The sequence below is a fragment of the Neolamprologus brichardi genome, unplaced genomic scaffold, assembly GCF_056152115.1.
Source record: "Neolamprologus brichardi isolate AB-2024 unplaced genomic scaffold, ASM5615211v1 NODE_ptg000033l+_length_6344489_cov_1, whole genome shotgun sequence".
In the NCBI taxonomy this organism is placed as follows: Eukaryota; Metazoa; Chordata; class Actinopteri; order Cichliformes; family Cichlidae; genus Neolamprologus; species Neolamprologus brichardi.
Window position 1 is genome coordinate 4,184,574 of NW_028270137.1, and position 12,173 is coordinate 4,196,746.

The window sequence follows — 12,173 nt, forward strand, 5'->3', positions numbered from 1 at the left end:
CAGGGAACTAACTTCTTATCCCGAGCATTTAGACAGACTTTAATCTCCCTTGGCATTTCTCATTCTGTGTCCAGTGCTTACCACCCAGAGTCGCAGGGTGCACTTGAGCGTTGGCACCAAACACTTAAGGCCATGTTGAAAAAGTACTGCCCTGACACGGACAGAAGCCCAGCCAACATGTATATATGGGCCCCACCTGGTTTTTGCTCGGGCTGGATGGGTACCATATGGGCATGGGCTCAAACTGGGCTTTTTGTATGGGGCCTACTTGGGTTCTTCACATTAAACCCATATGGGCAATCCCAAGTGGGTACTTTTAGTAGGTCCTAGCTGGGTCAAACATGGGAAACACTTAACTTGGTCCAAAATGGGAAACACATGTAGGACCCACTTGGGTTTTCCACCTGGGATAGACATGGGCAAACACAGTCATTTAAGGATAGGCTGTTGTTGTGTGCCCCAGGTGGGGCAAAGTGAGGTAATCAATATATGTTTTTAGCACTGATAACACAGGTGGGGCCCACCTGGTCAAACTATATGGGTCGCACATGGGCAAATGCAAGTCAGACCCTGAAAACATGTTTTGGTGGGCCCCAGGTGGGGCAAAGTTAGGTAATCAATATATGTTTTTAGCACTGATAACACAGGTGGGGCCCACCTGGTCAAACTATATGGGTCGCACATGGGCAAATGCAAGTCAGACCCTGAAAACATGTCTATGTGGGCCCCAGGTGGGGCAAAGGTGTGGTAGTCAATATATTTTTTATTACCGATGACACACGTGGGGCCCACCTGGTCAAACTATATGGGTCGCACATGGGCAAATGCAAGTCAGACCCTGAAAACATGTCTATGTGGTCCTCATATGGGTCATGTTAAGTTAATATGGGCATGTATTTTACGTGGGCTCAAGATTGTTTAGTATATATGGGACCCACTTGGGTTTAGGACCCACTTGGGTTTACATGAAAGCCATATGGGCAAAACCAAGTGGAAATATATAAATATATATGGCTGGGTCAAATATGGGAAACACTTCATTTGTTTCAAAATGGAAAACACACGTAGGACCCACTTGGGTTTTTCACCTAGGTTAGACATGGGCAAACACAGTCATTTAAAGAAAAGCGTTTGCTGTGTGCCCCAGGTGGGGCAAAGTGAGGTAATCAGTATATATTTTTTAGTCCTGATGACACAGGTGGGACCCACCTGGTCAAACTATATGTGTCACACATGGGCAAATGCAAGTCAGACCCTGAAAACATGTCTATGTGGGCCCCAAATGGGTTATGTTAAATTAATATGGGCATATATTTTACATGGGCTCAAGATTGTTTAGTATATATGGGACCCACTTGGGTTTCTCACATGAAAGCCATATGGGTGGGCATCCAATGTAGACCCTAGTTGGGTCAGTGATGGTAAATGTGTACATTGGTTCAAAATGGTAGCACATGCTTATGTGAGGATTCTTCTTCTGTGAAGAGCCTGAGAAAGTGTTATTTGAATAAAGGAGGATTTATTCCAAACAAGCCCATCACAGATTGCACACAACCCAGGGAGTTCTGAAAGTCAAATTGTAAAAAAATGAAAGTATGAACATAACTCTCTTTTGTAACCTGCAGACGGCAGCCATGGGGTACCATTCTCTAACAAATCACCCTAACTTTAACATATTTGGCACAACCTCAGTCTATCACTTTTGCTATCCTTACGTACAGTCAGATGTTCTTTACCCTTCATTTTTGACCCTCTCAGTATTTAGCCTTGGCTAGCAAATGTACTCAAAGTCCACGTTGAGACCTCAAGATGTTATGTGTTATCAGACACTACAACCCAGCTGTCAAGTGAGACTATAGGAACTTTGATGTTTTTGAACATTCAATGTTACTCAAAACACTCTGCACACTATTCCAAATAACTGGTTTGAAACTGGTTACTTTTAAATTTTAGATTTCATTTTAAGTACTTAATTTGAACTTTCAGCGCTCTGCATGGTAGGCTGCATGGTGAAGCTCAGATAAGATAAAATAATGACTTCATGATTCTTCTTAGGTAAATTCACTTGTCACAGCAGCAATAATAAGTGATTAAAACGGACACAAGAGTAGAAAAAAAGAAAAGCAAAAAATACAAATAAAAAACCTATATGGATTACTATAAGGATTACTAGTTGTTCAAACAATTAAGACTATTTAATTGAGCAAACATGCAGTTGAGGATTTTTAGTAGATCAGACACACTCTACTGTATTAGAGAAAAGACAGTTAGCTACATGGAAGATGGAAGTTTTGGTTAATCAGATCCAGTAAAGCTCCTGAAGTATATTACCGATCTGTTAAAATGTTACTCTTCAAACTTGTGCCCTCAAATTATATAACCAGAAATAATTTATATTTTCTTTGAACTAGTGGAAAGGAGAGGGAATGGGGTCTTTCAAGCAGTCACACTTCAACTGTGAAACTCCCTTGTTTGACACTGTTGAAACTTTTCAAAAGCAGTCTAATGTTAGAAGAGCTTTTAGGTAAACTGTTATTCTTCTTCTTATCATTATTATATATCTTATTAATTATATTTTTATTATGATGTTGATTTGGGTGACAATTATTTGATAAATATTATATATAATTTTTTTAAACATATTAACCATCCCTATGCTTAAAAAACTTTTAAAAATAAAATTGTTCTTTTAAACTTGTGCATTGTTTGACTTTTAAAATGTTTGTATCAGGTGTAAAACGACTTTTTAAATAAAGTTGTTTTTAATGTGAGCAGCTCCTATTGCCTCGTTTAAAAAGAGGGAGGAGCCTATTGCACCGCCTAGCGTCTAGTCTTCGCGGTCTTCCGTCAGTTGCGGCCTTTTTTCTCCCTGGTGTTTGAGAACATGGAGGACAAAAGGATACCAAAGAATCGAAAACTATGACAAAGGTAAATACTTAAAGTTTTCTAAGTTTTCATCAATGGTTATTTTAGTAACTTTCTATAGTCGTCCTAAATGGTATAAGGGGGAGAAGCATAACATCTTTAGCTAGCAGGTAGAACTGGGTTAATTTACTGCATTGTCTTTGGCAAACATAATTTAAAGTTAATTACAAAACTCTTACTGCCTATATTCTACTCAATAAAGTTCATCTTATCTTATTCTGTTTTCATTGCACCATTCTCTCTATACAGATTTTGAATTTACACACTATAACAACACGGCAGTTTTTTTTCTGTGCTTCTGCAACTGTTTCTTAGGTTTTCCTTTAAGGTTTTTGTAATTAATTAAAAAAAATTATATTATTTTTTTGGCTTTAGTGGATTCCCGCTCAGCTAACTCGGCCATTATGCCCTACCCAGTAAACAAAATGGCTGAACAGTATCTTAAATGTCAGAACATGAGCTAGTCATACCATGTTACCTAATATTCATGTGCAGTGTAGCAAGCTCACCTTATAGGGGTGTAAAACATGAGGCGTATGAGGTGATTGTTTAAATTACAGGAGTAGATGCCTGCAGCTGGAACAGTTTTCTGATCTGAACGTGAACCTACTGGTCACGTTTACGGTAATGTTACCAGATATGCATTGTACTATAGGAAAACGGTGGTGGATCAGTGTGCAAAAAGCCCCCAAAAGAAACACACAGCTTCTTTAGCTCAAAAACTGTCTGATCACTCTCTTAGATACTGCGCTGTCCCATCTAGTTATTGGTTACTGAGAAATGTTAGGTTATTAATTAATTAAGAGAGTGCAGCTGTTCAGATCAGATGGTGAAGTAGGAAAATGCAGAACATGTTACTATAGCTGAATGCTGTGTAAAATACTAGTAATAAATCTAACTCCCATTTATGGCTTTTACTAATGTGGGGCTAAATAAAAAATTACAGGCATAATGAAATCTGCTACAATTACAAAGCTTAAGTTTAAAACGATTATTATATATTAAGCATTTTTGCTCTTTTTTAAAAATTATTTTTGCTAATAATGGACTCAATTTTATTATCAAGTTCAAAGACCTATTAAACTTTTAAACCATTAAATCCAGGAAATTAGATGCCCATAAATGTACGAGACCCTCTTTATGGCTAGTATCCCCAAATATTTAATAATCCTTTCTAAAAGTACACAAATTTTGTCCTTTTCAATTAAATAGTGCATGTTTAATGTATTCTTGAGCAGGTAAAAATTCCACTAAATTCGTTTTTGCATATTTTTAAATATAATCAAATTTTTATAGTTTGTGAGTACTTTTAATGTGGAGATTTTGCCACTTGATTTGAAGTTTGGATAGTGCTTTATAGTAATTTGTAAATGTTTTGAAGTCATCTGGCTTCTTAATAATTTAATAAAAAATTAACAAGCCATGTAATAATTTGAAAACCACTAGGGACCACTTATTAATATGTCACCAATTTTTTACTTAAAGGAATTTAAGATTTATGTCTGTCAAGTCATTTGTTCTGGCTTAAGTCACCATTTTGATATATCTTCCTGTGACTGTAAAGTCTGTCAGCTAGTTAGATTCATTTTTGCACTGCTAGTGTTTGCTGCTTGAATTAGTCAGTTTATCATATAAACACATGCAGTGCCTTTCAAACTTTTAATTACACTGTTCATTTTGGGCATTAGTAAGAGAATCTTTTATATGGAATTATCCTGGGAAAAAACAAAAATGTTTGTATTTTATCATTAACTTTCTTTCATTTCCTTATCACGTTTAGATTCTTCAAGATCACAAGCACCATCTTTGACATGTAAGTAACTTCCATATTATTTGTATTACTTATTATTATTATTTTTGAAAAGTGATGGTCTTTGGGGCATCCTTTTTTTTTTTTTTTTTTTTTTTTTACTGGTATTCAATATATATATATATATATATATATATATATATATATATATATATATATATATATATATATATATATGTATGTATGTGTATATATATATATATATATATATATATATATATATATATGTATATATATATATATGTATATATGCACAGAAGGCAATGATCGATTTTAAAATTTAACATTTATTTAAATTTCCATCTTTTATGCTAACAATAATGCCAACAGTGTTCTCTTCACTTGTCCCACAACTCTGACAGTTTTGGTCCTCTGCTCTCCTCACAATTGGCTGATTTCCATCTGAGCTGCTACTATCAACTGCATTAAACCGATTTTACATTGCCTTGTTATTCTAATCTTTATCTGCGTTTTGGACATTCACACCTGCTGTTAGTAACCAGAGCTCACAAGAGTGTAAGGCGTGTAGTTCAATAAAGTGATCGATGTGTTCACTAGCTGATTTCAATAAACCGGTAACTTATCAAATCTATATTTTATAGGAAGTACATTACTGATAAAAGTGGTAATAAACACGGTAACCAATAAAAATTTAAATTTCCTGTTATAAAAAAAATACTGCTGTGAGCTCGGTTTTCTAACACCAGGTGTGAACATCTACAGTCTTTAAGCGCTGGTAAAGATTTAAAAATAAAAGCATTAAATAACATAACATTAAACACTAAATTACTTTGATGGTGTTGACTGCAGCAGCTCAATGTTAATCAGCTGATGGTGATGGAAGCAGATGAGCGTTTTTCATCATGGTTGTTGGTAATGTGTTGGTCAAAACAAAACGGCTCTTAGAGCCGACTCGTTGAAGTGAATGACGCGAGTGTGTTTTTTTTTGTTTTTTTTTTTTCTCCCTTCTCTCACCCTCTTTCACTCTGCACGCGAACCTTGTGCTTTGCGCTGGGCAGAGGGGGGAGGGGCGGTAGTTACACACTCAGTAGCACAGGAACAGAGCGGGAGGGAGAGAGAGAGAAAGAGAGCCAGGGAAAACAACGTCACATTAGAAAGGTATAGTAATCATCCACAACTATTTTCAATTGCGGATGATAAAGGATTCAGAAAGCATATTCATGCAGGTCCATATGACAGAAAATGTGCATCTTCTTTTTGTTTTCATATTTTAATTTATATTTAATTGTGTTGTGGTATGCAGTGTTTTGTGTTGTTTCACTTTAAATTAGTTTAAAAGGAAAAAGCTGAAATATTAAATAGTTAAAAGTTGAAATGTAAATAGTTGTTTTTTGTATTATATGATTTATTTATTACATTTTTGTGGAGAGAATAAATAAAAGTATATTTATGGTGCCCGCTAGAGACAAAGCACGTACAAAATCCAAAACACGTACAAACCCCGAAGCACATACAAAACACAACAGAAGTGCTCCAGGATGCTAGGCACAGTGTTGAGCTTTTGTTACCTAGGGGCTACACAAGCCAGGAAGTACCAACGACCGGATTTGATGTGTGGTAGTAACAGGTAAATGAAGAGTTTTTGGAATTTTTTATGAATATATATGAGTGCTTGTGTATAAATACACAAACAATACACATATGATTTCAATTGTGTAAATTAAGTGATCTAGGTAGCTCTGTTTTGGAAGTTCAGTTAACGCTAGAAATGGGTTTTGGAGTTTGTACGTGCTTTGTCTCTAGGGGCCACCATATATATTTATATATAAACATATATAAATAAAACCACTTTCTTTTTTTACATTAGTAATTCCTTTTGTGCATAATTTTATATTGTTGTTAATAATAAATTAATTAAAGCAACAAAACAACCTGAAGAGCCGGTTGGGAGCCGAAAGAGCCGGCTCTTTTTAGCGAGCCCAGCCGAAAGAGCCGGTTCTCTAAAAAGAGACGAAAATCCCATCACTAGTTGTGTAATATGCTGGTATTGATATGATCAAAAATGAACTTAGTTGTTTCGTATTCTATAGAAATTGTACATCTAATTAATAACAAGGCTTTCTGCTGATGTTATTAATTAAAAATGTATTGTGTAATCTATTTTCAAGAAACAACTTTTTAGCATGCAATCAGTCCATGCTGTACAGGACAGATTTGTAAACTGTGCATACAAAAATAGACTATTTTACAAAATTGCTCTTTCAACAAATGTAAATCACAGCAGATTTTTTTTTGTTGTAGGTGCACTGTCACAACTAGAAATGTGGGGGGAAGTCCTCAAAATTGAAGGCAGAACAGGAAAATACATGGAAATAACAATTTTCCTTTAAGCACATCAGTAAAGGTCGATCCGGATACTTGATAACTGTTGGTATAGATATGACATGAATTTGAATCTCCATTATCACAGGTTTTAATTGGGAGGCAACATGCAGATATACAGGAGGACTATAAACAGCAATTCCTATTGCATACAACTGTTTTAGAAAATACCAACAACACTTTTAACTTATCACTTGCTGGCCTATAGACTTTACAGTGTGGATGGATGGAAAATCCATCTGGCTCCACTCTGGCTGAATTGGTGCTACAAACAACTCTGTGCTCGGCTTTCCTGGCTGTGTGTGGATTTATACTTACACATCCAAATTTTGACCCTATTTTTCTTCCTTTCAGCTGATTGGTCAATTTCATGTCAATCACCAATTAAACAATCCAATCAGACAACATCTCCAGAAGTTGATTCTGTTCATCTGGACGTAGCATTTTCAGTGGGAGAAAATGCTGCAAGCGCTACGTCCAGATGAACAGAATCAACTTTTGGAGATTCACTTACCTGGATGATTGAGCATGCATCAAGACAATCAGAGAACAGATAGGTTTGGCTGTTGGAGGGCTGCATTACGGAGCTTCAGTTCCTGGAAGAATAAATTCCCTTTTACATACTAGACCAGCATTTTTCTTCATTACCACGAAGGAAAACAGTCTGTGCGTGTCAGAGTTCAGTGGTTTTTGTGTCACAGGGTTTATAATATGTGTAAAAATCTGGCCAGGGACCATCACATCACACTGCTATCATATTTTTCTGTTGCTATCATGTTTCTTTTCTGAGATGTTGTTACTTTACGTTACAGATGTAACGAGAAATCTTCCAGAAAGTTACATTTTTTTATTCTAATCAAATATTTGATTCTGATAACAGATAAAGTTTTTTTTTTTTTTTTTTTACTTTTGTTCTGCTATGATAGTTTATACAAATTTTGGCCAATTCCTATTTATTTTAACCCTTTAGCTCCCAAAAAGTCGCCAGCGACAGGTTTTTCCAAACCTGTCTCGTCAAACCTGAGCTCTGCCAGGGGCCCAACACTACTGGACCTTTAGAAGAAAAGAGAAGTCCGAAAATAAACCACAGGGTCAAATACTTGATTTTGTTCAGTGTTTTAGAGTTATTAATTTGAATTTACTAATTTAAATATTTTATTCATGTACATTTTGATTGCCTTTAGTAAAAATTGCAAAATTTCAATTTCTTTTTTTTTCTTCTGTTATTAATCCTTGATTACATTCATATAGTATACAGTAGAGGAAAAAAACTACCAGACCTACCAGTTATCCTGCGTAACATTATTGGGGATAAAGGGTTAAGGAACTGCAATTAATTTTTTTAGTTTAGCTTGTGTTTACTACCATATTTTTTTTAATACCACACAGTAAACATTAAGCATTATGTAAAGCGTCCATGTATCCTCCATTCTGGTCCATTATCTTAAGCTTAGGCTGCTGCCCCTCGACCCAATCCGGTACCCAGCTCCTCCCGGGGAATCCCAAGGCATTCCCAGGCCAGCCGAAAAACATAGTCCCTCCAGGATGTCCTGGGTGTTCTGGGTCTCTTCCTGGTGGGACGTGCCCAAAACACCTCACCAGGGAAGCATCCTAACCAGATGCCAGTATCTAATCTGTCCTTTTTGTATGTTTCCCTCAGGTTTCCATGGTAGCAGATACAGGGGAAACAAGTGTAGACGATGCCACAAGAAGGATGATGAAATTCCTCATATCACCTGAGCTGGCTGTGGAGTACAACATGCTTGGCCGACATGGAGAAAAAAAGTTCAGAGATTTGCGTCTTTTTAATGTTGTGTATGGTAAGTTAGTTTCACTTGAGACATTTGAACTTTAGAAAACTAAACTTTTTTAATAAAGTGTTTGAAAGTGTAACTGAGATTGGTTATCATGCAATTTGTATATATTTTTTGAGGCAATAAAGTGAAATAAACATTGTTCTTTGCAAATCATCACCAAATGAAGTAAGCTAAGATTAACTTTACTTTGGCTTGCCCATTTTTCTTCTTCATTTGCAGAGGCACTGAAGAATTATTTAACATCAAAAGTCAACTTGCAAGAAGCAGAGAAGGCTCTGTCCAAGTGGTTCACTGGAGCTAAAGACAGAGGAGGACCGAGGGCTGCAAGGGTACAAAATAGACTTACGGCTCTGTAAAAAAACGAAAAAAGAAACCCTGCTTATTCAAGATAAGCTTTTGAGTTTTCCATCTGACTTTTTCCCCATGTTGCTACAGTTCCAAATATCTAAGGAATTTTGCTGTAGTTTGATATTTCTAGTTTTTAAAAGTTTACGCACTTTGGAATACAGTTACGTAAAATCACAGTTGTTGGACAAAATAAATGTGAAAAATGTTGTTTTGTGTACCTTTGTGATTTTTGAAATGGTTTTATTTACAAACTAGTTTTTGTTTGCGGTCAGCTTTAATATATTTGGTGTCTTTGTGTCACAGAACCCGTATTAGCTGTCTGAAAAATTGATTTTGTGACTGTTTTACTACATGGGGCCCACTCAGTGCCAGAAATTAGTCAATTCAAATTAGAAGTAAGATGCAACTACAGAACCCACTGATAATGCCATTCCAACTTTTTAGCTCATATTTTCCTCATGTTGTACCCACTAAGAACTTGAAAAATGGGGCCTAGGTGGGTTTCAGTGTACTTTGCCCAGTTGGGGTCCATTTAGTTCCCAGATTTTACCAATATAACACCAAAATGGGCTTATAAAATGGGGCCATTATGGAACCCGCGGACAATCCCACTTAAAACCCACTTTTTAGCCTATGTGGTACTCACATAGTACCCACAAAACAACTTGAATGGTTGGGCCCGGGTGGGTTTCTGTGTACTTTGCCTAGTTGGGGCCCATTTAGTTCCCAGATTTTACCAATATAACACCGAGATGGGCTTATAAAATGGGGCCATTATGGAACCCGCGGACAATCCCACTTAAAACCCACTTTTTAGCCTATGTGGCAACCACATGGTACCCACAAAAAACTTGAAAGATGGGGCCCGGGTGGGTTTCTATGTACTTTGCCTAGTTGGGGCCCATTTAGTTCCCAGATTTTACCAATATAACACTGAGATGGGCTTATAAAATGGGGCCATTATGGAACCCGCGGACAATCCCACTTAAAACCCACTTTTTAGCCTATGTGGTGCCCACATGGTACCCAGAAAAAACTGGAAAGATGGGGTCCAGGTGGGTTTCTGTGTACTTTGCTCAGTTGGGGCCCATTTAGTTCCCAGATTTTTCTAACATAACACCTATATGGGCATTTAATATGGGGCCATTACGGAACCCGCGGACAATCCTATACGGGGCCCATTTTTCAGCCCATTTCCAAACCATATGGGCCCCACATATAAATGTTGGCTGGGAGTTGGGATGAGGGTGTCTCCTTTGTACTGTTTGCCATACGCAATGTTAAGCAGGAGTCCTTAGGGTTCAGCCCAGCTACCGTTGTGTTTGGCCGCGAGGTGCGGGGCCCGCTAAAGATGTTGAAAGAGAGGTTCCTTAGCGGGGGTGTTCCAAAAACCAACGTGGCAGATTTTGTGAAGACGTGTAGGGATCGCTGGCAGCGTGCTACCTCATTAGCAAAAGAGGCCCTGTGTACTTCCCAGGCAAGCATGAAGAAGTGGTACGACAGAAAGGCTGTGAAAAGACATTTTCAGGCTGGAGACAAAGTTTTAGTGTTGCTACCGGTGCCTGGTTCTGCTCTTTCGGCCCGTTTTGCGGGACTGTATGTTATAGTGAGGAAGGTGTCTGAGACAGATTATGTCCTCAGTACCCCAGTACGCAGGAGGAAAACACGTCTGTGCCACATTAACATGTTAAAACCCTACCATGATAGGGAAACCCATGAGACTGTTGCCAGCGCAGTAATCTCCAGCTCTGTCTCTGCCACCGTGGTGAGCGTAGAGGCCAGTGCTGACAACGATCTGCATATGCTTTCTGAGGGACAACAGTGTGGGCGGTTGGCAAATTCAGCTTACTTAGCCGAGGTAACGGCCCACTTGTCTCATCTGTCCCCTTCACAACGCGAAGACGTGCTTAGCCTACTGCACTCTTATCCTTCTCTCTTTGGTGATGTGCCCTCGCGTACTAGTGTTTGTGAACATGATATCAATGTTGGTGACGCAACCCCAATCAAACAGCACACGTACCGCTGCCCCATGGGAAAGCGCGAGGTGATGAAGAAGGAAGTCAGTTATTTAGAAGAGAATGGTTTGGCACAACCGAGCCACAGCCCTTGGAGCTCCCCTTGTTTGCTTACGCCCAAGTCTGATGGCACCCCACGTTTCTGCACCGACTACCGGAAGGTAAATGCAGTGACCGTCTCCGATTCTTTTCCACTTCCTCGTATGGAGGATTGCATTGATAATATAGGTCCTGCCACATTCATTTCCAAACTGGACCTTCTTAAAGGGTATTGGCAGGTGCCTTTGACCCCCAGAGCCTCCGACATTTCTGCATTTGTTACACCCGACCATTTCATGCAGTACACCGTGATGGCGTTTGGCATGAAAAACGCTCCGGCCACATTTCAGCGTTTAATGCAGCTGGTGTTGGGGGATGTGCCTCGGTGTAATGTATACTTGGATGATGTAGTGATATACACGGCCACATGGGAAGAGCATGTGGCCATCCTACAATCAGTGTTTCAGCGATTGGCCGACGCCTCGTTAACTCTAAATCTCGCTAAGTGTGAGTTTGCCAGAGCGACAGTCACGTACCTGGGAAAACAGGTGGGTTTCGGGCAGGTTCGCCCGGTAGAGGCAAAAGTCGAGGCTGTCCTCAGCTACCCGGCCCCAGCCACTAGGCGGGAGTTAAAGCAGTTCCTGGGCATGACTGGATACTATCGCTGTTTTTGCAAGAACTTTGCGGTAGTTGTGGCCCCTTTGACAAAGCTATGTAGCCCCAAAATCCCTTTTGAGTGGTCGGGGGAATGCCAGCATGCATTCAAGTCCCTCCTTTGCAGCGCCCCAGTTCTGGCTGCTCCCAACTTCTCTCAGCCTTTCAAACTGGAAGTCGACGCCAGTGCCACCAGAGCTGGTGCGGTGCTGTTGCAAGACG

General features: G+C 38.7%; 1 long non-coding RNA gene across 1 annotated transcript; it reads left to right on the forward strand.

Moving 5' to 3' along the window:
- The first annotated feature begins 2,845 nt into the window (after positions 1-2,845).
- LOC148094634 (uncharacterized) lies at positions 2,846-9,450 on the forward strand. The gene is made up of 4 exons (XR_015718461.1): positions 2,846-2,928; positions 4,706-4,738; positions 8,739-8,898; positions 9,115-9,450. It is a non-coding gene; the product is annotated as an uncharacterized LOC148094634 (long non-coding RNA).
- Positions 9,451-12,173: the final 2,723 nt, after the last annotated feature.